Below are 26,273 nucleotides of genomic sequence, written 5' to 3'. Positions count from 1 at the left end.
GAGGACAGCCGACGCTCCGCCCACTTTGGCGTGACTCACCCTCCCAGCCAGGGAGAGGCAGGCACTAACGCGGGAGGGAGCGAGCCAGTCGGCGAAGAAATAGAGTTGACGGGCAACCAGTCGGCCCAACAGAAAAGGAAAAAGACGAAAGTGGGTGGGTCTCACTGCACTTCCTCTCTCTTACCGGCCCGGGTGGGTTCGATGGGCGGGGTTTGGAGCTGGGAACCCCACCGTCTGCCTAGGGTAGATGCGGGTCGGGCTGGGGTCTTGGTCTTGGCCTTGGCGAAGCTGGAGTCTGTGTGTTTACAGTACTGGGGAAACGAACCGGCTCCCTCCCAGCCCTGAGGGGTCGGAGATGTTCCTGGCACGCCACCGGAAGGGCGTTATCTTGGAGGCTGGGAGCGGAAACTTTCCTCCCAGGAAAGGAAAAAACCCAGAGCGCAGAAAGGTTCTGAATAACGGTACTGTGGAGTAGGCCTTAAGGATTGAAGCAAACGTTAAATTTTAGATTTCGAAATAAAAATTTGTTTTCTTTCAAACTTAAATTTCCAAACCACCTTATCACCTTAAGGTGGTGATGGTACTACCATCACCACTTACCATCACCACCTTAAAAGAAAAAATAATATTTTTTACAGGTTTAAAGTCACACCCAGTCTTAACTGCAGACCCTGGATGAGGTAGGCAAAACAACTGGGCTAGACGATACAGAGACTGACTGGAACAGACCATTTGATGAAAGTCTGTACTTCTTCGGAGAGGGCTTTGGGATCTGTCCGTTGCTGGACTTAATTGGTAGAAGGATGAGTCACCCAAAAGAGGGAGGGGAGAGAGGAAAGTGGAAAGAGAAGGATGCCTTGGAAGGCAAATTTGATTCACATTGTATTTCAGTCACCTTAGGCTCATGAGTCAACATTCTGGATGATTCAGGCTTTCTGGGAGTCAGGATACATACATACTCATTTCTTTGATATGCCAAAATGAATATAATCCCCATTCCACTTTTTCCAGAACTGGAGAGTTTAAAGAAAGTGATTGCAGAACATTTAAGTATCAGCATCCAGAGGTTCAGAGAGCCCTTTTTATCTTTCTGATGTATTGAATACCTTCCAAAAATATCCCCTTTCTGTCTAATCTAGAGGCCCTGGAGAGAGGAGGATAGCTTGCTTTCAAGTTGCTCTCAGTCTAGGCCTGCACTATTCAATTCCTTAGTCACTGGCTACTCCTGGCTACTGAACACTTGAAATATGAGTCGTTTGAAATGAGATGTGCTGTAAGTTTGAAATGCATACTATATTTTGAGAGTACCAAAAAAATTAAGTACCTCAATTTTTATAGTGGTTATATTGGAATTGATAATATTTTGGATATATTATGATAAGTATAATGTATTAATTTCACTTGTTCTCTTTAATACTGCATCTAGAAAATTTTAAATATATATGTGGCTTATATTTAATTTCTGTTTGACAGTGCTAGTCTAAACTGATGATTAAGAAATGTTGATTGCCATGGGGAATCATGGATTACTTAAGCAAATTCTTAGCTTCAACTAATACTACCTTCAATTGGGGTAATTAAAAAGGACAAGCAAGGACTGGGGGGAGGGAGGAGGGACACACAGGGGGAACACAGGAGATTTTTAGGGTAGTGAAACTATTGTGTATGACACTGTCATGATGGATACATGACATACATTTGGCAAAACTCAGAACTGTTCAAAGAGGGAATCCTAATGTAAACTGTGGGCTTCAGTGAGTAATATAATCAATATTGGTTCATCAGTTGTAACAAGCCTACCACACCAGTGCAAGGTGTTAGTTACAGGGGAAACTGGTTGGGAGGTAGGCATGGGAGTGTATAAGAAATCTCTTTTCTGTAAATGGGAAACAAAGAATATTTAATTAAAAAAAAACAAACAAAGGTAGAACAAGATTTCCTCGCATTATTACCTGATCGGGTTAGTTATCAACAGTACATTCAAGACCTAGCTTAATAGTCCCACAGAGATGAACTTTAGCTTTATTTTTAGAAAATTGTTGTGAGTTGATTGGAGTGTGTTTGTTTGTTTTTAGAAGAATTGGGAAGAGTAGGAAGAGAGAAATATTAGTGTAGAATTTGGGGGCAGGAGATTTAATGCCAAACTAAAAATTTTAAAACAGGTTCCTCAATAATAACTAAACATATTTCAAGTATTTGTCAAAAATTGTCAAAAACATACATGATTTTTCAGCTAAGTGCATACACATACAAAAATACACTAGCAAAATTCTTTGGTGTGAAGTTTTCTATTAAATCACAATTCAGCCATCAGTTCAGTTTCCCCAATACTATTTTTCCTACTGTGATTGTTCTGAAACACCTTAATGGAAAGTTCCACAGGGTTTTTATTTATTAACTGTAAGTTATTTATGTGATATTGCTGCATTCATATATCTGTGTATCTGCTATTACTAAACGGAGAAGGCAATGGCACCCCACTCCAGTACTCTTGCCTAGAAAATCCCATGGATGGAGGAACCTGGTAGGCTATAGTCCATGGGGTCGCTACGAGTCGGACACGACTGAGCAACTTCACTTTCACTTTTCCCTTTCATGCACTGGAGAAGGAAATGGCAACCCACTCCAGTATTCTTGCCTGGAGAATCCTAGGGACGGCGGAGCCTGGTGAGCTGCCGTCCATAGGGTCGCACAGAGTCGGACACGACTGAAGCGACTTAGCAGCAGCAGCAGCAGTAGCTATTACTAAAATAATCACAAAGGAATATCTTTAGTTTATTAAAATTGTCATAGAAGAATCATTACAGAAAAGTGGTAGATCTACAACTTTAATAGTTAATAGCATTAAATATTGAGGCAATAATATAAGCACTTCTGATGCAGAAGAAAAATAAGAATTTTATATTATTATCTCAGTGACTTCTAAAACATTAAGTATTTGATGGATGAAAAAAAATAAAGAATTTATCCAGTTTTCATAGAATGGTCAACAAAGCATAAGGAAAGGAGAATGTTGCTAGTATACCAGAATTCAAAGTAGAGTTAGTGCCTATTCTAACTAACGAGAGCATTCTGGTAGGTATTTGAAATAGCTAAAGAAAGACTATAAATTCTAGATCATAGTAATAATTATTCAATGAATTATCTTTGAAATTATCTTACCAGATGTAGAAGATTAAAGTTTCCAATTACACTGGGTTAGTAACTGTTCTCTATTAGAATATAAGAGAATTCAGGCTGGTGGAATCTCAGAGTTGGAAGGACTGTGGGAGATCAGCTTGACCAATCTTCCTCCCATTACAAGAATTCCATACAAATGGTTTTTTAAACTTGGCCATCTATGGTAGATTAAAAATGGCTACAAAATCTGCAACAACAACACCCATCAAGAGGTCGGGTCAATTTCCTCATCTCTGGATCTGGCCTTGTGACTTTTTTGTCCAATATAATACACTGAAAATGAGTTCCCAAGCCTAACCAGCAGAGGTGTTACAGCTCCCACTCTCACTCTCTTGGAATGCTGAGAGACCTGGAGAGAAAGACTTAGTTGTCCCAGCCAAAGAGCTCATGTCCCATAAATATGAGACCATCTCAGACTGTTCAGCCAACTCACAGAATCATGAAAATTAATGAATCACTGTTTTAAACTGCCACCTTTTGGCATGGTTCATTACACAGCAAAAGCTAACTTAAACATCAGCCATTTTGTGCCTCCATTATGTGCTTCATTCATTCATTCATTCATTCACACACATGTGCACACACACACACACATATATATGCATACACACACACACTATGTATATATATATATATATATATATATAGTATTTACTGTGCACCAAGCACTGGTCAAGACTGACCTATGGCACTGAACACATCAGACACAAATGTGCATGAACATTTTCAGTAAAAGGAGAATCACTACTTAGGGAAATAGCCCATTCCCTTTCTGTAGTATTATACCTTATCGGGGCTTCCTTGGTGGCTCAAATGGTAAAGAATCTGCCTGCATTGCAGGAGACCTGGGTTCAATCCCTGGGTCAGTAAGATTCCTTGGAGAAGGGGATGGCAACCCACTCCAGTATTCTTGCCTGGAGAATCCCACAGACAGAGGAGCCTGGCGGGCTACAGTCCATGGGCTCGCAAAGAGTTGGACAAGACTGAGCAAGTAACGCTTTACTTTACCTATACCTTGTTAGAGAGTGTTGAATTGACACCTAATCTGGTATACATATATGGAACAGGTTAATTGTCCCTGCATCATGTATGCTCCCTGAGAGAGTTAAAAGTGTGGGATTGGTGTACTCTTGTCTACATACTGCAGGAGGTAAACTAGACAGTAGGTTCAACAACCATGACAGAAATATGAAAGGTAGGTTCCTGACAGATCTGTTTCAAGAAGTTGGCCATCACAGCTTTTTTGCCTATGAGAATGACTTGCTTGTGTTCAAGAGCACCAATGAATTACATTCAGCCTTTGTATTCAAAAAAGACTGAAACATCATTTTGGCACTCTTTGGGGAAAAATCAACAACTGGCTATGTCATTGTCCCTACCATTTTGCTGGGATTTTAGATCTTCTGAAATGTATTATGTAATGCAGTTTATGATTCAGGTTAACATCTTACATCTAAGTTTATCGTAATAAGAATAGATACATAAATAGTATAAGATCAACACTGGTGATGCACTGTCAATTAGTGTTGGACCTAAAATGAAAATTTCAAAGAGAAATGATACAACAGGCACGTGAAAGTCACAAGGTCCAAGAAGGTCCTCTGCATTAGTACTGTGTTTCCTCCCTAGTTCAATAGGCATCGTTTCTCTGGTGAAATGTATTTTGATCTGGCAAAAAAACTATTTTTGATCCAGCAGAAAATCAACTGGTCTAAGCACCACAAATCCAAGCAAAGAAATTCCTACACCATCTTAGACAAATAAATCTGTCTTCATGAGGAAAAAGAACTACAAAGAAGAGTTTACAAAATTACCTGGGTTATAAAAAACTCATTCCAGTATGTATCCCACTCTTCCTAATACCTAAACATTGAAATATAAATATCATTTTATTGTGAGTGGAAATAGAAACCAGGTGGTTACTATCTTTAAAATAAACATTCATTTCTTCAACTAAAATCTATTGAGCATCTGTGGTTTGGTGATAAAGAGTAAAACACAATTCCTAACATCAAGGAACATATAGTCTAGTTTACATAAGTATATATAGGTATATACATATGTGTGTATATAGACATACACAGTTGGGAAGATCCCCTGAAGAAGGGAAAGGCTACCCACTCTAGCATTCTAGCCTGGAGAATTTCATGGACTGTATAGTCCATGGGGTTGCAAAGAGTCTGACACGACTGAGGGACTTTCACTTTCATATATACATGGAGCAAAGAACTGGTTCAAAATTGGGAAAGGCGTACATCTGTGTATTAGGCTGTATATTATCTCCCTGCTTATTTAGCTTATGTGCAGAGTACATCATACAAAATACCTGGTTGGATGAATCAGAAGCTGGAATCAAGATTGCCGTGAGAAATATCAATAACCTCAGATATGCAAATAAACCACCCTTATGGCAGAAAGTGAAGAGGAACTAAAGAGCCTCTTGATGAAAGTGAAAGAGGAAAGTGAAAAAGCTGGCTTAAAACTCAACATTCAAAAAACTAAGGTCATGGCATCTGGTCCCATCACTTCATGGCAAATAGATGGGGAAAAAAACTGAAACTGTGACAGACTTTATTTTCTTGGGCTCCAAAAATCACCGCAGATGGTGACTGCGGCCATGAAATTAAAAGACACTTGCTCCTTGGAAGGAAAGCTATGAAAAACTTAGACAGCATATTAAAAAACAGAGACATTACTTTGCCAACAAAGGTTCATATAGTCAATGCTATGGTTTTTCCAGTAGTCACGTATGGATATCTGAGTTGGACCATAAAGATGGCTGAGTACCAAAGAATTGATGCTTTCAAACTTTGGAGAAGTTGGAGAAGACTCTTGAGAGTCCCTTGGACAGCAAGGAGATCCAACCAGTCAGTCCTAAGGGAAGTCAACCCGGAATATTCATTGGAAGGACTGATGCTGAAGCTGAAACTCCAATACTTTGGCCACCTGATGTGAAGAACTGACTCATTAGAAAAGACCCTGATGCTGGGAAAGATTGAAGGCAGGAGAAGGGGTCAACAGAGGATGAGATGGTTGGATGGCATCATCAACTCAATGGACATGTGTTTAAGCAAACTCCGGGAGAGAGTAAAGGAAAGAGAGAGGGAAGCCTGGCGTGCTGCAGTCCATGGGGTCGCAAAGAGTCAGAGATGACTTAGTGACTGAATAACGACAAAAGGTGACACAGTGGTAAAGAATCTGCCTGCCAGGAGGGGAGGGTTTGATCCCTGGGTCAGAAAGATCCCCTGGAGAAGGAAATGGCAACCCACTCCAGTATTGTTGCCTGGGAAAATCCCATGGATGAAGCAGTCTGGTGGGCTACAGTTCATGGGGCTTCTAAAGAGACACAACTTAGTGACTGGACAACAACAACATATGTATATGATAAAAGAATAGAAGGAGACAGACAGCCTGGTTTAAGTGAAACATAACCACTTCTTATACTTCATGCAGAAGTTGATGAGAGCCTAAACTAATAGCATAGTAAACAGAAGATAAATTTCAAAAAGATTTAAATTGAATTCATTGAATTTGGTGACTAATAGGATGGAGGGGCTGAAGAAAGAAAAGCTGATTCTAAGACTTAAGCCTAGTTGACAAGGTAAACAGGTGTTGCCATTATTAAAGAAAAGAAGTCAGGAGAGGAGCACAGATGGGTGAGTAATGCTGGGGAGAATTTAATGACCTAAGTTTTTAGATCCATTGAACGTGATTTGCCTGCAGAACACTGGACTAGAAATAATCAGAAGGCAGCTGAAAACCTAGGGCTGGAGCTTAGATCTAGTCTGGAGAGCAGGTAACTAAATCTGTTGGTTAGGTTTCATGGGTAAATATTTGAGGAAAGTGGTGGGTAAGGGAGGGGATGGTCAAGCAGGTTGATGGATACCATCTAATGCCCATGGGAGGACAAGGCCTAGAATAGAGCCCTGGGAAACATCAGGTGAAGCATCTTGACCTATTTGAAGAGTGTTATTTCCACTGATCCTTTTCTTTTCCTAGAAAATACAAATCAAAACAAAAGAGCTTCTTTTAGCTTTTCTTCATGTTAGTTGCTATATCATGTCTGACTCTTTGTGACTCCATGGACTGTAGCCTGCCAGGCTCCTCTGTCTGTGGAATTCTCTAGGCAGAAATACTGGAATGGATTGTCATTCCCTTCTCCAGGGGAATCTTCCCAACCCAGGGATTGAACCCAGGTCTCCTGCATTGCAGGCAGATTCTTTACCCTCTGAGCCACCGGGGAAGACCTTTCTTCATAGGTCTGGTTTTTAAACAGGTGCTCATTTTATTTTCTCCATCCACCTTAAACTCAGAACTGAAAATAATATTCCAATAAGCACTCAATCAATTGTATTAAACACCAAGTAATTCTTGCCTGGAGAATCCCCGTGGACAGAGGAGCCTGGCAGGCTACATGGGGTTGCAGAGAGTCAGATATGACTAAGCGACTAACACACACACAATCTATAGTAATAGGGATAGTGCCAATAATTTAAGCCACAGAGAATTCTCAAACACTCATTAAACTAGTGAGACAGAGACATAGAGAACAGACTTATGGACAAGGACAGTGGAGAGGAAAGAGAGAATGAAATTGGAGAGAGTAGCACGGAAGCATATACATATGTAAAATAGATAGCCAATGGAAATTTGCTGTATGACTGAAGGAGCTCAAACGGGGGCTCTGTAGCAACCTTGAGGGGTGGGAAAGGGTGGGAGGTGGGAGAGAGGTTTAAGAGAGATGGGACATATGTACACCTATGGCTAATTTATGTTGATATATGGCAAAAATCAAACCAATACTGTAAAGCAATCGATTAAAAATAAATATAATTTTTTAAAAAACTAGTAATATCAGCCTCTTAGCCAATAATAAGTGGAAGAATTGCCTGGTGGACTTTTGCCTCTTTATATAACTAACCAGCCACTAATGAAAATGCTAAAGAGAAGGAAATGGCTGAAAGAAAAGCAGTAAGAAATTAAGCAAATGCTATAAATTACAGTAAATGATTCTTTTATATACTACTTATATTTATGAGGTATATGATTTCCTTTTAAATCAACAGACTTATATTGCTCATATTCAACTCCTTCCCTTCTTTCCTGAGAACTGAGAAACACATTCATCACTGGAAGTATATTGCCTTGCACATGTTTCTTTTTTAAATTCTTTTTCCTTTCACTACTACAAACTTATTTTCATTTAGTATTTCCATTTTATCTGAGTTTTATTTAATGCCCTGAGTGGAAGTTTTTCCTATCAGGTGGTAAAAGAAATGTAAACCCTTTATGAATGATAAATACTATTTAATGAGTTAAATATAGTTCATCATGTGTTCATTTCCTCTCCCTCCTAAAACCCTATTAAAATGTCAGTAAAGCAATAAAAATGGTATTAGCCAGCAAGGACAAAGAGAATAAGAGCAGAGACAACAGTGGATAAAATATATCAACATCTTTTTGGAAGGCAAAGCAGATAGAGGAGCAATTACTGAGTTAGCAGACTGTGAAGTTACAACCTAAATACCTCTCAAGGGGCATTAACAACTAGAAGTCTGTCGTTTTGTGCCATAGAATCCTTAAGGCACTCAGCCCTTGGAGGTGCTAGAACTGAAAACAAGTGGACTAAGTAAAAGAGGAATCCTCAGCCCCTATGTCTCCTTTCCATACTCAGAAAGCCTGCAGCAAGGCTTAAGCATGTCACCACTGCCCCACTGTCACTGCTCCCACGATCCCTGCTGTCCCTTATACCTCATTCTCCTCCAGGCAGGAAGTTGGAGAATTCATTTGTGGAGAAACAAAATGGTTCCAGGGAAAATTTCTCAAAGTATTGGCGTAGCCCAGTATATTGGCATATCCAAGTATTTGAAGTACCCCAGTAAAAAGACCTGATGAGCCCCACCTGCCCCCTTCTCCCCACAAAGCTTCCGTCCATTTTTTTTAAAAAAGTTCTCTACTATTAAAACATATGAAACACCAGATATTTAACGAAAGTCTTGAATGGAAGCTAAAAATGAAAATAAAAGAAACTTGAGGAGGGAACAGGCATACAGAGGAGAGAAGAAAATATTATAGAAACTGTAATATTTACAGGGAGATAACAGAATATATCACTCCATAAAACAAAGACAGAAATAATAAGTGAGAAAATTAAAGAACATGAAAGAGTTCACAAAGTAAAACCAATTTCATGTTCATAGCAGCATTATTTACAATGGCCAAAAGATAGAAACAACCCAGAATCTATTTTTTTTTTGGAGGCGAATTACAATATTGTAGTGGTTTTTGCCACACATTGACATGAATCAGCCATGGGTGTACATGTGTTCCCCATCCTGAACCCCCCTCCCACCTCCCTCCAGAATCTATGAATGAATGGAAAAATAAAATGTGGTATATACATACAATGGAATACTATTCAGGCTTAAAAACAAATGAAATTCTGCTACATGCTACAGCATGGTTGAACCTTGAAGACGTTATGCTAAGTGAAATAAACCAGACACAAAGGGACAAGTAATGTACGATTCCACCTATATGAGGTACCTAGAATAGTCAATACATAGAGACAGAAAGTGAAACAGTAGGTACCATGGTGATGGGAAGGTAGAAATGGGGAGTTCGTATTTAGAGAGTATTTAGTATATACAGGGTTTCATTATGGGATGTAAGTTCTGCACATGGATAGTGGTGATGCTCACACAACAATGTGAATGCATTTAATGCCACTGAACTGTTCATTTAAAAATAGTTATAATGGTAAATTTCATTTTACTACATTAAAATGATTTTAATTGCAACTTTAAAAAATTGAAGTGTTGGAAGATACATTTATAAAATCTTCTCTGTCCATGGAATTCTCCAGGCAAGAATACTGGAGTGGGTAGCCATTCCCTTCTCCAGGGGATCCTCCCAACCCAGGGAACAAACCCCAGTCTCCTGCATTGCAGGCAGATTCTTTACCATCTGAGCCACCAGAGAAGCCCTGTAAAACCTCCCAGGGAAATAGAAAAAAAAAAAAGATGTTTTAGCAACAAACAAATGGAAGTTGAAGTGGTTTTTTTTTTTTTTTGTAAAGCAACATCATTTACAATAGCCTCAGAAAACATGAATTGATTTTTAAAAAATGTTTAAAAAAACATTGTAAAGTAATTATCCTCAAATTAAAAATAAATAAATAAATTGGAATTCCCTGGTGGTACAGTGGATAAGAATTCCCCTGCCATGCAGGGGACATGGGTTATATCCCTGGTCCAGGAAGATTCCACATGCCTTGGAGCAACTAAGCCTGTGTGCCACCACTACTGAGCCTGTGCTCTAGAGTCCATGTGCTGCAACAGTGAAGCCCATGCGCCTAGAGCCATGTTCTGTAATAAGAGAAACCACTGCAATGAGAAATTGGCACACCACAGCAAAGAGGAGCAACCCCCCACCCAGCGGGAACTAAAGAAAGCGCATGTGCAACAACAAAGACCTCGTGCAACCAAAAATAAATAAATAAGTAAGTAAATAAATAACAATAAGTTAATTTTTAACATTATTATTTCATAATTTTACATGACTTTACATGAATTATTTAATGATGGATTTAACTAAATGTTCCCAAGACCATAACATTGCCAACATTGCTAGAGAGAAATCAAAGAAATTAGAAGGACTTCAACTTGATTTCAAGATTTAAAGCTTAATAATTAAGGCAATGTAGTACTGGCATAAAAATGGACAAGTAGATCAGTGGAACAGACTAGAGTCCAGAAAGACTCATAGACCCACATACACAGTCAATTTTTTACACAGGTGCCAAAGTATTAATATTTCAATGAAGAAAGCATAATCTTTTTCAACAAATTGTGCTGGAACAATTGTATATCCATATGCCAAAAATAAATAAATAATTCAAAATGAACCTAGACACAAATAGAACAGTCAAAACTAAAATGTGGCAAGACTACGTAATGAATGCTTTTGGAAGTTTAAAATGGTAACACCATTTTGGAAAATGGTTTGATAATTTCTCATAAGGTTAAACATACCTAAGGATATGACTTAGCAATTTTACTCCTAGATATTTATCCAAAAGAAATGAAAACTGGAAACAATCCAAATATCCATCAACTAATGAATGGACAAGCATACTGTGGCTTTGGAATCCTACTCAGCAATCAAAAAAGAACAAACTATTGATAGAAACAGCATGGAGGAAACTGAAAAGGATTATATTAAGTGAAAGAAGCAAGACACAAAAGCCTCCATACCCTATAATTCTGTTTATGTGATTCCTAAGAAGGCAAAACCACCAGGGGCAGGGGAAGGGGCGGGGGGCGGTTATCAAAGAGAGGACAAGGGAACTTCTTGAAGTGATGGTGTTGATGGTTATGCAACTATATACATTGTCAGAATTCATTGAACTGTATGATTAAAATAAATGTATTTTGTTGGATAAAAATTATATTGCAGTAAAGCTGATTATTTTTCTTTAAAAAGACAAAGATACAATACAGGAGACAAAGGATGAAAAAGCTAGAAGATAAATTTGGGAGGCCTATGAATCACTAATAAGAGATCCAGAAGGAAAGAACAAAAAAAAAAACACAATGTTTCCCATTAATCCAATTTGTCCTCTAGAAAGGTGAACCTGCAATATGGTTTTTCAAACTCCATGACTGAGCATTTTTTGAGTTTTCATTTTAACTTTACCTTATAAATGTGCACAGTCTTTGGGGGGCATCAGTAAATGCCTTAAGACTGTATCTTATACAGTTTTCCTTCTCTAAGTCACCTTCTATCTCTATGAAATTGATAGTGCTGTAAATAAAACCAAGTCTAGCTTAAGTTGTTATTTAGATCTTAAAATTGGGGCTAGTTGCTGTTTTCAGCTGATTCTGTACTATGCAATTTGTAAAAAAGAAACTATTATTTAAAATGAATGTTTCCTAAGTGTATTTGTACTTTCATTGCTGTACCTCTAAAATCCAGCCATTCATCTCTTTTTAACCAGTTTTACTGAGATACAATTCCTGTATCATACAATTCATGCATTTAAAGTGTACAACTCAGTGCCAGCTATTCCTTACCTTTTGTACAAGTTTTGAATAAGATATGGAAGAAAAGACAATGTGATGCAGTAAAGCAAGATTCTGGATCCAGCTTTGCCAATCCCAGCTTGGTGACCTTCAGGAACCTCTGGGTCCCAGTACCCTCATCTGTGAATCAGGGGATTACACCTAACAACTCCCTCATTCTGATCTACCTTCAAGATCATTTTTTATTATTTCTTTTTAACCTTTAATTGCTGTCTAGTGCCAATGTCAAATATTGAGATAAGCCACTCAGGAAGATGTATTTTATGATAGGAAGGTTGCAACAATGGTCTGAATTAAAGCAAGATTCTTTCTAACCTTTTTTGAAAGAAGACAGTTTTCCTTTTATATGTTTCAAAATAAGAAGATAAAGAGGACAGTCACATAGTGTGTTTAACTTAGGTGAGCTTCTCTTTTAACTTTATCTTTCTCATTTCTAAAAGCAAATATGAAAACTATGTGGAAAGCTGAATAGGCTTAGAAATATATTCAAGAAAACTGTATTAAAGTCAGTGATTCAGTCAAATAGCTTAATCAAAAATATTAAAAAAAAATATTGCCTGAAGAGCTTCTGTTCAAGTGAAAAATGAAGATTTTCCATAAAAGCCTGGTCAACATGCAAAATTTTATCACTGCATATTTTAATAGTATATTCCTTCATTTGTTTCTCTTCTCTATTTCAAACAGCAAAGTTGACATTATGCTTTTAAATGAATATACCCACCTTCCTAAAAAGCTTACAATGGATTTCTTAGTAACTAGATATTGCTATGGGTTGAATCATGTCCTCCCGAAAGATATGTTGAAGTCCTAACCCCAGTACTTATACTAGACTTTATTTGAAAATACAGTCATTGCATTTATAGTTAGTAAAGATGAGGTCATACTGGACTAGGGTAGACCCTTAATCCAAATGACTGGTGTCCTCTTAAGAAAAGTAGAAGACAGAGATGCATAGGGTAGACAGCCATGTGAAGACAGGCAGAAAGCCAAGGAAGTTTCCAGAATCTGGAAGAGGCAAGGAAGGATCCTAGAGGCTTTGGAGGGAGCATGGCGTACTCAACACATTAACTTTCTACATCTAGTCTACAACAGTGAGAGAGAATACATTTCTATTGTTCTAAACCATCCAGTTTGTGGTGGTTTGTTACAGCAGCCCTAGGAAATGAACACAAACATATAGACAAACGTTACGTGCACGCAGGTGGGCACACACAAAAAGAGAGCCCTTATCTTTGTCAAATTATTGGATTTCAAAAAATCTAATATAATCAGTGTGAACTTGAGTAATTAGTTAAAATAATGCATGAAGCCTTATAATCTTTGCATAAAGCTCTTTAAAATATTGCTTTTTAAATGTTGTGTTATGTAAGGAAACTAAGGGGGCTTCCCTGGTGGCTCATCAGTAAAGAATCTGCTTGCCAGTGCAGGAGATGAGGGTTCAATCCCTGGGTTGGGAAGATCCACTGGAGAAGGAAATGGCAACCCTCTCCAGTATTCTTGCCTGGAAATCCCAAGGACAGAGGGGCCTGGCAGGCTACAGTCCATGGAGTCACAAAGAGTTGGACACAACTTAGTGACCGAAAAACAACAACAAAAGGGAAAAGAAGCTGATAAGAAAAGGCATATTTTTCCAAGGAAGAAATAACACAATATCTTTGAGAGAGGCAAGACAGCCTACTCAAGTGATAAAAACTCAGAAAACAGCTACAGAGAACTATTTCTAAATCGGCAGCCAAGTTACAGCATTTGTTGTTACTAAGCCATTTGAGTCTCAATGGAAGAATTTGAGAGCAGTAATCATTTATTTCATAATTTTATGATGAAATTTTCTAATAGAAAATTTTCATAAGACAACTTTTTATGAAAATATTGAACAAGGGTGTGATAGGGTTTTTTTTTTTTTCCTATGTCCATTGTTACTAGCTTTGTGATTTTGAGCAATCGTTTTCTTTGTGCCTCATTCTTCATCTGAAAAATAGGTATAATAATCATGGCCAACTCATAGACTGGTTTCAAGGATTAGTTAACTAATCATAAAATACTTATAAAAGTGGCTGGCACACAGAAGTACACTATTCAGTTTAGTTTTTATTCATAAACATTACTTAGGTTATTTTATAGAGTGTGAAAAAATTTTATACAATCCAAGTTTTAGGAAGTTCTGAGAAGATGCTGCTATATTTAGAAGGAAGGTCGGAAGGATGGAAGGGAGGAAAGATCAATGGAAGACTGATACTTGTTCTGCTGGAAAATCTCACCTAAAGACACACTATCTCTTTTGCTTTTCTCAAATAGCTTCTACTAATACCATGATCAGTCTATGGATAAGTAAAGTAGTGATAAGATATAACATCCATGAAGTTCCTTTAGCACCATTATGGAATGTAAATACATTAGAGCCATATTCTTTATATATTAAAATTTGCTATTGTTACTTAGGCAATACTTGTTTTTCCTAGAAGCATTCACCCCTACTTCAAAACAGAGATGGAAGGAAGGATCTGGTATGAACAACACCTTACTCTGCTCTGTTATACTTGGTAATAGGCACTGGTCCTTGTTCCTGACTAGGAGATATCCAGGAGGTAATCAGAGGTGATAAGCATCAGCTAGTGAGAGAATGGGTTTCCCTGGTGGCTCAGCCAGTAAAGAATATGCCTCCAGGGCAAGAGACCCAGTTTGATCTTTAGGTTGGGAGAAGAGTAGTTGACATACACTGACCCAGGGAAACTTTTAACAACTTTAAATAAAAATAGGATAAGCAGTTCTCCAGGTCTCAAGAGAGTATGCTATTCATGGGTTTTTTCCCACCAAAAGGAAAAAAGATCATCAGCACTGGGTTCATACCTGGAACAAAGGTGGCCTCAGGGCCATAAAAATCAATAACTAGTTGACTACAGTCAGCAAGACCGCTTTAGGGCACCGTGGAGGATATTAGGCTGGTCCACACCTCTTCGCTTTAAGGACTTCCTTCTGTTCAGTTCAGTTCAGTTCAGTCGCTCAGTCGTGTCCGACTCTTTGCGACCCCATAAATCGCAGCACTCCAGGCCTCCCTGTCCATAACCAACTCCCGGAGTCTACCCAAACTCATGTCCATCGAGTCGGTGATGCCATCCAGCCATCTCATCCTCTGTCATCCCCTTCTCCTCCTGCCCCCAATCCTTCCCAGCATTAGGGTCTTTTCCAATGAGTCAACTCTTTGCATGAGGTGGCCAAAGTATTGGAGTTTCAGCTTCAACATCAGTCCTTCCAATGAACACCCAGGACTGATCCTCTTTAGGATGGACTGGTTGGATCTCCTTGCAGTCCAAGGGACGCTCAAGAGTCTTCTCCAACACCACAGTTCAAAAGCATCAATTCTTCGGTGCTCAGCTTTCTTCACCGTCCAACTCTCACATCCATACATGACTACTGGAAAAACCATAGCCTTGACTAGACAGACCTTTGTTGGCAGAGTAATGTCTCTGCTTTTCAATATGCTGTCTAGGTTGGTCATAACCTTCCTTCCAAGGGGTAAGCGTATTTTAATTTCATGGCTGCAATCACCATCAGCAGTGATTTTGGAGCCCAAAAAAATAAAGTCTGACACTGTTTCCACTGTTTCCCCATCTATTTCCCATGAAGTGATGGGACCAGATGCCATAATCTTAGTTTTCTGAATGTTGAGCTTTAAGCCAACTTTTTCACTCTCCTCTTTCACTTTCATCAAGAGGCTCTTTAGTTCTTCTTCACTTTTTGCCATAAGGGTGGTGTCATCTGCATATCTGAGGTTATTGATATTTCTCCTGGCAATCTTGATTCCAGCTTGTGTTTCTTCCAGCCCAGTGTTTCTCATGATGTACTCTGCATATAAGTTAAATAAGCAGGGTGACAATATACAGCCTTGACATACTCCTTTTCCTATTTGGAACCAGTCTGTTGTTCCATGTCCAGTTCTAACTGTTGCTTCCTGACCTGCATACAGGTTTCTCAAGAGACAGGTCAGATGGTCTGGTATTCCCATCTCTTTCAGAATTTTCCACAGTTTATTGTGATCCACACAGGACTTCCTTACCCAGGGCTGAATCCCTGGCATCCATGCTTGTACTGTTTCCCTGCTCCCATGTGCAGAGCTGATCAATCAAGGACATACACATGACCCTAGTCACCTCAATATCTCTGTCTCTGTCTGTCTAAGAATGAGCTCTAAGAGATAAGAGGCTGGGCTGGTCACTTGAACCCAGGATAAGTGTACTCAGAAGCAAGGGGGTGGCTATGTTTGGCCTTATGCAGCCAAAGCAACCAAGTCAGTTTGGAAAAAGAGAGATAACTGAAGACAATGAGCACAATAAGTCAGACAGAAATTGGCTGCTGTGTTCCTGATGGATTCCCAAGTCCTGGTTCCAATCGTTCCTGAAACCTGGCTGTATTTTATGCCTTCCTTGAGATATTCCATTCTTGAAAGAAATTTCTTTTGTTGTTGTTTACATTGGTATGAAATAAACTTCTGTCACTTGCAACCAAAAGAGCCTTGATGAATGAAGCCACAGACATTATTGTACTAGCTATGATTTTAAAGTCTTCTTTAATGATAATTAACAATAAAAGGCAGATGGGAGTGAGACTTCTCTGGTTAGCCTTTTTATGTAGTTTTGACCTTCAAATTGTATAACTGTATTACCAATTCAAAAAATATTCAATTTAAAAATTATTGTTGAAATAAGTTGTGCATATAGTGATAATATCTTCCACATTAAAATTCAGGACATCTCATTTAGTACAGAAAAAAAAATGATCAGAATTTTAAAACTCAGGCCCATGCACCTTAGCTAGAAGTTTTTCTACAATGGAGAATCAGAGGGTATGCAATAAGAAATGTATTTCCTCTGTTTAAGTAGGAATGACTAAAAGCATGAATTGGTATCCAGAGAGTAACTCAACCCTCTTCATGGACCTCTCTGGAATGCTGTGGGATCTCCTGACCTAGGAAAAATGCACAAGTGCAAAATATACCACTTTAGGGCTGCCCTGGTGGCTCAGTGGTAAAGAATCCTGCCAGTGCAGGGAACAAAGTTTCGATCCCTTATCCGGGAGGATCCCACATGCCGCCTGTACACCAGAACTACTGAGCCTGTGCTCTCAAGCCTGAGAGCCACAGCTACTGAAACCCACAAGCCGATATCCTGTGCTCCACAAGAGATGCCACTGAAAAGAGAAGCCAGTGCACCTCAACAAGAGAGCAGCCCCCACTAGCCACAACTAGAGAAAAGCCAGTGCAGCAACAAAGACCCAGCACAGCCAAAAATAAATAAATATTTTAAAAATATCATTTTAAATGGCTCATGCACCCTTTAAAGCCCATCAATGGCTGCCAATATATGACAACTTAACTGGAGGTAAATTTACATCCCTAAAATGACTAAATAATCATACAGTGGTATTAAACATCTTGGTGTGTGGTATAGAAAGAGTATGAAAAAGTAGACTGGAAAAGATCAATAGTGCTGAATAATTTGAGGGGATTTTTAGAGGAGCTGAAAAATTATCTCAGTATCAAAATATTAGTAGAATTTGGGGACATAGAATATATAGAAATAGAGAATAGTATAGAAAAGAGCAAAGCCTACATGGGAAACATAAAGACACAGGACTAGCTGCAACAAGAGTTTGTGTTAGAAAACTGGATATGGACAGCACCTCACACAGAGCCTGGGATTTGTGTACTCAGTTAATAGTAATTATTGCTGTTAATGTTATTTGGAGAGCAAGGTAAGATCACTATATAAGGTGAGACCATATTCTAGAGGATCTAGAATGTCAGAGCAGCTAAGACTTTACAAGTTATTGTATGTTTGAGCTGGAAAAGAACTTGATTGGTGTTAGTTCTAGAAGGTCCTATAGCTCTTCATTGAACTGGTCAACTTCAGCTTCTTCAGCATTAGTGGTTGGGGCACAGGCTTGGAATACTGTGATGTTGAATAGTCTGCTTTGGAAAGCAACTGAGAGCATTCTGTCATGTTTGAGCTTGCACCCAAGTACTGCATTTCAGACTCTTCTGTTGACTACGAGAGCTACTTCATTTCTTCTAAGGGATTCTTGCGCTTGGTAGTAGATAAAATGGTCATCTGAATTAAATCTGCCCTTTCCTGTCCATTTTGGTTCATGATTCCTAAGATATCGATGTTCACTCTTGCCATCTCCTGCTTGACCACCTCCAATTTACCTGATTCACGGAGCTGACATTCCAGGTTCCTATGCAATATTGTTCTTTACAGCTTCAGAGTTCACTTGCATCACCAGACAGATCCACAACTGAGCGTCATTTCTGCTTTGGCTCAGCCGCTTCTTTCTTTCTGGAGCTATTGGTAGTTGCCCTCCACTCTTCCCCAGTAACATACTGAACACCTTCTGACCTGGGGGGCTCATCTGCTGGTGTCATATATGTTTGCTTTTTCATACTGTTAATGGGATTCTCACGGCAAGAATACTGGAGTGAGTTGCTATTTCCTCCTCCAGTGGACTGTGTTTTGTCAGAACTCTCCACCATGACCAGTCCATCTTGGGTGGCCCTGCACAGCATGGCTCATAGCTCCACTGAGTTATGCAAGCCCCTTTACCATGACAAGGCTGTGATCCATGAAGACGGATTTTTTTATTATTTACTTATTATTAAATATTACTAAATTTTCTATTTTTTGGATCCTACAAGTGTTGCACTATGGGAATGTTTGTTCTGGTAAAGGGTACAAACATTCTTGATGAAGCCACCCACAGCTCACACCAAAACGAACCTGAGATACGATGTGGGAGGGAATCAGGGGTTTCTCCTCAGCCATGAACAGCTTTTAACTGAATGTGTAGGTGGTGATAATGTTAAATGCACCACTCAAAATCACAGATTCTTTTTTACTCCTAAGAGATTACTATGGTATACATGCCAGCTAACAGCCACTTTCAGCTGGCATGCATTTCACAGCTTTGCTGTGTGGATGAAATTTTAGCTGAAATTCTAGTAGAATGCACAATGTTCTCTTATTGGGTGAAGCACAGTTCACGGTAGTTGTCTCTGGATGATGGCATTGGGTGCAGCTGCAGGAGCTCAGCAGGGAGAAGAGGGAAGATAAAGCGGTATATCTTGGTTGCTAAAAAGAATGGGTGGTGGGGGGTGAAATTCCACAAAATGGACAGAGTTTTAGAAATCATCTCTAAGTCCAAATGTACTTCAGTCATTAGATAGTTCAGTTAGTTATCCTTGACACACTGCAGAGTTAAAATGCAATGCTGGTCTCAAGTTCTGGCTTTCAGAAGGTAGCGCCATGCTCAAGGATGTGGGACAAGAGTCAGATGACAAGGCTTCTGATATCAGATTTACCTCTAACTACGGAGAGAACCTTGAGCAAGTCAACTAATCTCTTTTGACTCAGCCTGCAGTAAGGTATCATTTCAGGAAAAAATGGAATGTTATTGTCAAAGCTCTTGGTGAATATAAAGCACTAGGGAAAAATATTTTTGGAGTTTTTTACTTTTGTTTTCCCTGTGTTGATCCTGACTCCCCAAGAATAAGATATGTGATTTAGACTTACATTTTTTTTCTTTTTTAAAAAATAAATTCATACATAGAGTAAAAATTTAATTATTACTTTTCAATTAAAGATGCAGGCAAGGAAAAAACTCTCCTCAAATGCAGTTGGCTAGTCAGTAGAAGGTACAGCCAGCAAATGGAATTACTGAACCAAATTTGGGTCCACCAGCCCAAAGCACAGTAAAGTGTATCTACTGATATCAGCTTGTGGTAAAGGAAAGTGCAGTGTTTACTGCAAGGCCAAGCAAGGGAAATTGGTGACTACTGCTCAAAACTCCCCAAAGGCTCTCCAGGAAGGATTTTTAAAGGCAAGGTGAGGAAGAGGGTCATGGAGTGCCTGATCAGTTTGTGGACATTCTTCTGATTGGTTGATAGTGAGGTAACAAGGTGATGTTACAGGGGTCAGTGTTACCAACTTTCAGGCTCCAGTGCCTAGGGACTACATGCTCATAGTCATTGTACAGTTAGATTCTTACACCTGGTGGGGGTTTTAGTACCTGCAAAACAACTCAAGGGTATGGCTCAGGATGTTATCTATAGCCCCTGAGGAGGAACTAAAGGTCCTTGACTTCATTTTATGGCTAAACTATTATTATTTTGTCTTGCTTGACTGTTTTCCTTTGTTTCTGCAGGTGTTCATTGGTTTTTGTTTCTTTCTTTTTTTAAACTTCTTTTATTAAATCTGCTCTTTGGAATTCAGGGAAGGCCTAGGAGGCTTAAAGCTTTTTTTACAAACAAGAGGCAGGGGAAACAGGGGTCCCTGGAAGACCCTGCAGGGTCTTGCTCAGTTTCAACAGATGTCTAACAATCTTACTATTGCAGGATTAGGAGGAAGAGAGAAACTGCGGAGCAAGCAGGAGAAAAAATATATATACTTGAATTTCTAACAATCTCCTGTATAACACATGGAATTTAATTTTTCATATTTAGCTCAGTCAGTTCAGTTCAGTGGCTCAGTCGTGTCCGACTCTTTGCGACCCCGTGGACTGCAGCACGCTAGGCCTCCCTGTCCATTACCAACTCCTGGAGTTTACTCAAACTCATGTCCACTGAGTCAGTCATGCCATCCAACCATCTCATCCTCTGTCGTCCCCTTCTCCTCCAACCTTCAATCTTTCCCAGCATCAGGGTCTTTTTAAATGAGTCAGTTCTTTGCATCAGGTGGCCAAAGTATTGAAGTTTTAGCTTTAGCATCAGTCCTTCCAATGAATATTCAGGGTTGATTTCCCTTAGGACTGACTGGTTGGATCTCCTTGCAGTCCAAGGGACTCTCAAGAGTCTTCTCCAACACCACAGTTCAAAAGCATCAATTCTTTGGCACTCAGCTTTCTTTATAGTCCAACTCTCACATCCATTCATGACTACTGGAAAAACCATAGCTTTGACTAGATGGACCTTTGTTGGCAAAGTAATGTCTCTGCTTTTTAATATGCTGTCTAGGTTGGTCATAACTTTTCTTTCAAGGAGCAAGTGTCTTTTAATTTCATTTCTGCAGTCACCATCTGCAGTGATTTTGGAGCCCCCCAAAATAGTCTCTCACCTTTTCTATTGTTTCCCCATCTATTTGCCATGAAGTGATGGGACTGGATGCCATGATCTTAGTTTTCTGAATGTTGAGCTTTAAGCCAACTTTTTCACTCTCCTCTTTCACTTTCATCAAGAGGCTCTTTAGTTCTTTGCTTTCTGCCGTAAGAGTGGTATCATCTGCATATCTGAGGTTGTTAGTATTTCTCCTGGTAGTCTTGATTCCAGCTTGTGCTTCATCCAGTCCAGCGTTTCTCATGATGTACTCTGCATATTAGTTAAATAAGCAGGGTGACAATATACAGCCTTGACGTACTCCTTTTTCTATTTGGAACCAGTCTATCGTTCCATGTCTAGTTCTAACTGTTGCTTCCTGACCTGCATACAGGTTTCTCAGGAGGCAGCTCAGGTGGTCTGGAATTCCCATCTCTTAAAGAATTTTTCACAGTTTGTTGTGATCCACACAGTCAAAGGCTTTGGCATAGTCAATAAAGCAGAAATAGATGTTTTTCTGGATCTCGCTTGCTTTTTTGATGATCTAACGGATGTTGGCAACTTGATCTCTGGTTCCTCTGCTTTTTCTAAATCTAGCTTGAACATCTGGAAGTTCACGGTTCACGTACTGTTGAAGCCTGGCTTGGAGAATTTTAAGCATTACTCTACTAGCGTGTGAGATGAGTGCAATTGTGCGGTAGTTTGAGCATATTTAGCTAGTTTTCTTTTATAACAAAATGCCAGTTCAACGTCCTGACTCTGAAAGAAGTAGTTACAGGGCAGGAAAATTAATAGTATCCTGCTCATTATTATTTTACTATTTCAATGTTTTCTACATTTGGGGTTTTCATTTTCAAGTTTCATCGTTTTTCTTATCTATTTAATTATAATTATAGCACACGGTTAATGTTTCAGTTGTACTTATTTTTCAAGTACCATGATCTCTTAAGTGATGTCTGCTGAATTTTCAGTGTCAGTAGAAGTCATGAGTAATTTCTGCATTTCTATCCCATATTCATTTACTTCTTCATTTAACAAAGATATCTGAAGGGCCTCCATACTGGGCCATATATTAGGCACTGGTTATGGAGTGGGAAGCAAAGTGGGCATAGCCCCTTCTCTCATACAGCTTACAGTCTAGGGGTGGAGTACGCCAAAGACTTCTTGTGGGCCCCCAGTATCCATTATCCCTTCTTGAAAAATAGAACTCCAATTTATGTTGAAGAATTTTAATAATGGTCATCATTCTTCCCCTAAATTTTAATATGCATCCTTTAACTGAGAACATTTTCCTATGTAGCCGAAATGACATAATTTCAGCTGACAATATTAATAATCCCTTAACAGTATGTCATCTTAATACTCATTCATATTGACACTTCTCCAGTTGTCTACACAATGCCTTGTACAGATAGTTAATCCAAACTAGGATCCAATTGAGGACCACACATCACATCTGGCTGTTATATTCCCTCAGTCTCCTTAAAACAAGTCAGTCCCTATATTCATGATACTGAAATATTAAAGAGAGACAGTGACAGCTGTCCCAGGTCCTCAGTCTATCTGTTTGCTTCCTCAGGGTATCATTTGGTATCTTTCTCTTTTCCTTGTAATTCCTATAAAACTGGAAGTTAGGGACTTCCCTGGTGATCCAGTGGCTAAGACTCTGAACTCCAAATGCAGGGGGCCCAGGTTTGATCCCTGATTGGGGAACTGGATCCCACATGCTGTAACTAAGAGTTTGCATGTCACAACTAAAGATCCCACATGCTGCAACAAAGACTGAAGATACTGCACGCCACAACTAAGAGTTGTGGTAAATAAATATTTAAAAAAAGAACTAATGATTTTTACCCACCTTGAATAAAGACCAAATTTACCTTCCTGATTCCTGATGGATGGAATAAAAGTGAGTACCACTCTCAGCTGTGAGGTGGAAGCCACATGATGAATTTAGTGAAGCAGCTAGATAGAAGGAACCCAGGTCTCTAAGGATCATAGAGCTATCATACCAGTCTTGATCTGTATACCTCTGAGAGAAAAATGAACCGCTGTCTTTTCCAGCCATGGTACTTTGGTTTTTAGCAGTTGAACTAAATCTTATCTGATGCAACAAAGAAGACAATAAATAAGAAAATATATAAATATATTTACAATTTTTGGTAAATCTACCTTAAAAATAGAGTAGGAAGAATAGAAGATACTGGGCTATTTAGATCAGGTGATGAGGAAGGGCCACTCCAAGGAGGTTACATTTAAGTTGATAGTGAAATGCTGAGAAGGAGCAAACCATGCGAGATGGTAGGGAGCATCCTAAGAAGAGGAAACTACATGTAGATAGTGATGAGGTGGGAAAGGATTTGTCTGGCAAGTTCAAGGAATTACAAGGAGGCCCTTTAGCTAGAGCTTAAAGGCCCCAGATGGGGTGGGACAAGTGAGTAGGTGCCACATTACTCTGGACTAGTAGCCCATGGTAATGAGTTGAAGCTTTTTTCAAGTGCAATGATAAGAGTTGTAAGCAGGAGAACAAAACTGATTTATGTTGTTAGAAATTATTCTGACTGCTCTGTGTGGAACAGACAGAGGATGTCAAAAGTGAACGCACCATCAACAGAAAAGAGGCTATTATGGAGATCTGGGCAAGACAAGCTAGTGGCTTGGGTTTCAGTGGCTGCACTGAGGAAGGGAAGGAGAGAACAAGTGAGAGATGGTTATAAGGGAGAAATGTCAGAACTCACTGATGGATGAAATGTAAAGCACATTAGAAAGGGGTAGGGAGTCAGGATTCCATTCTAGACATGCTGAGTTCCAGATGTTGAAGCAGAGCTGTCAAGTAGGCAATTTAAACAACTAGAGCATGAGAGCAATGAATGGTTTCCAGTGTTTTCAAAAATTCCCCATCCATAAATTACCACAGATGATACTTTATTTGAAAAATATACTTTGGTTGCTCAGGGTTTAATCAAAAGAAAGAAGCCATACTAATAAATCTATTTACAGTAATATTAATTTATTAATAATAGTGGTTTTAAGCAATAAGTAACCAGAACCATGTTTATGTTTAGGAACCGGTGATAATGTCAGATTGTTCTAAATTTAAGAACATGTTCTACTGCAGTTTGTTTAAAAATTATCCAAAACAGGGCTTCCCTGGTGGTCTGGTGGTTAACAATCTGCCTATCAATGCAGGGGACATGGAGTCAGTTCCTGGTCTGGGAAGATTCCACATGCGGAAGGGCAACTAAGCCTGGGCACCAGGACTATTGAGCATGTGTGTTGCAACTACTGAAGGCTGCATGCTTAGAGCCTGTGCTCTGCTACAAAAGAAGCCACCACACCACAACGAAGAGAAGCCCCCACTTGCTTCAACAAGAGAAAGCCTGCACAACAGAAACAAAGATTCAGCACAGCCAAAAATAAAACAAATAATAATAAAAAACTAAACCAAAACCTAGATGTCCATTGACAGATGAATGAATAAAGAAGCTGTGGTACATGTATACAATGGAATATTACTCAGTCATAAAAAGGAATGCATTTGAGTCAGTTCTAATGAAGTGGATGAACCTAGAACCTATTATACGGAGTGAAGTAAGTCAGAAAGAGAAAGATAAATATCATATGCTAACACATATATATGGAATCTAGAAAGATGGTACTGATGAAATTATTTGCAGGGCAGTGATGGAGACAAAGACGTAGAGAACAGACTTATGGACATGGGGGCCGGGGAGGAAGGAGAGGGTGAGATGTATGGAGAGAGTAACATGGAAAGTTACATTACCATATGTAAATAGATAACCAACAGGAATGGAACTCAAGCAGGGGCTCTGTAACAACCTAAAAGGGTAGGGTGGGGAGGGAGATGGGAGGGAGGCTCAAGAGGAGGGGACATATATATACTTACGGCTGATTCATGTTGATGTTTGGCAGAAACCAACAAAATTTTGTAAAGCAATTATCCTTCAATTAAAAAAATAAAAAAACTAAACCAAAATAATAATTTGCTAAAAACTACTATTTAGTGTCATTTTGGTAAAAATGAAGTGAAGTAGTACTCTTAATTTTTGTTTGTTTTACTTATGACATGCTGCTGAAGTAATAATATTTTATTTAAAAGATCTGAATTCGGTAAAATACTGATTTTAAAAAATTAATTTAAGCTTTCAAATGTTAAGAAAACACATGATAGCAAAACTTTTTTAAAGAAATTTCCCGAGTCATCCCAAGTTTAGTCAATCTGTAGCACTTTTGCAAGAATCATTAATATCTAAAGATTAACACAAAAGTTCCTAAATCAAAGAATAAACTGAATGATTTGATGATTTAAGAACCTCGGTGTCAACCTTTTAAATATTTTAAATATTAATTTTAGAATATTCTATTTGATATAATCTATCATTTGGTAAAACATACCAAAATAAAATGAATAGATATGTCCACTAAAAGACATATAAAGAATACTCATGAAAGTTTTATTAATAATATCTAAAACTTTAAAAATAAAAAGCTAGATGTCTGTCAACAGTAGAATGAAAAAAATTCATGCAATGGAATAACTGTACAGCAATAAAAATAAACTACTGCTACATACAATAATGTGGATCAGTCTCAGAGAACTGATGTTGAGTAAAAGAAACCAGGCATTTACAAACCAAAAACATATGATTATTTATATGAAGTTTGCTGCTGCTGCTGCTGCTGCTAAGTGGCTGCTAAGTGGCTTCAGCTGTGTCCAACTCTGTGCGACCCCATAGACGGCAGCCCACCAGGCTCCGCCGTCCCTGGGATTCTCCAGGCAAGAACACTGGAGTGGGTTGCCATTTCCTTCTCCAATGCATGAAAGTGAAAAGTGAAAGTGAAGTCGCTCAGTTGTGTCCGACTCTTCGAGACCCCATGGACTGCAGCCTACCAGGCTCCTCCGTCCATGG

At 39.0% G+C, this 26,273-nt stretch overlaps 1 protein-coding gene and 1 long non-coding RNA gene across 5 annotated transcripts in view; one reads left to right on the top strand and one right to left on the bottom strand.

Moving 5' to 3' along the window:
* RTN4 (reticulon 4) overlaps positions 1–26,273 on the bottom strand; it is a 197,705-nt gene that overhangs the window by 66,455 nt on the left and 104,977 nt on the right. Inside the window, exon 1 of one of the 4 annotated variants that reach the window (XM_081589496.1) lies at positions 185–440. The exons of 2 other annotated variants lie outside the window; for them this stretch is intronic. The gene's annotated coding sequence lies outside the window, so the exon portion shown is untranslated. Of the gene's footprint in view, positions 1–184; positions 441–26,273 lie in introns of those variants that run through there. One more of the 4 variants, XM_081589510.1, reaches the window with a different exon arrangement.
* On the top strand, positions 83–24,618 carry LOC145545330 (uncharacterized). Its single transcript, XR_014082006.1, has 3 exons — positions 83–154; positions 639–680; positions 24,532–24,618. It is a non-coding gene; the product is annotated as an uncharacterized LOC145545330 (long non-coding RNA).

The sequence above is a fragment of the Giraffa tippelskirchi genome, chromosome 4 (genome assembly GCF_054371585.1).
Source record: "Giraffa tippelskirchi isolate mGirTip1 chromosome 4, T2T-mGirTip1v1.2.pri, whole genome shotgun sequence".
In the NCBI taxonomy this organism is placed as follows: Eukaryota; Metazoa; Chordata; class Mammalia; order Artiodactyla; family Giraffidae; genus Giraffa; species Giraffa tippelskirchi.
This window is presented reverse-complemented; position numbering and strand designations above follow the sequence as displayed.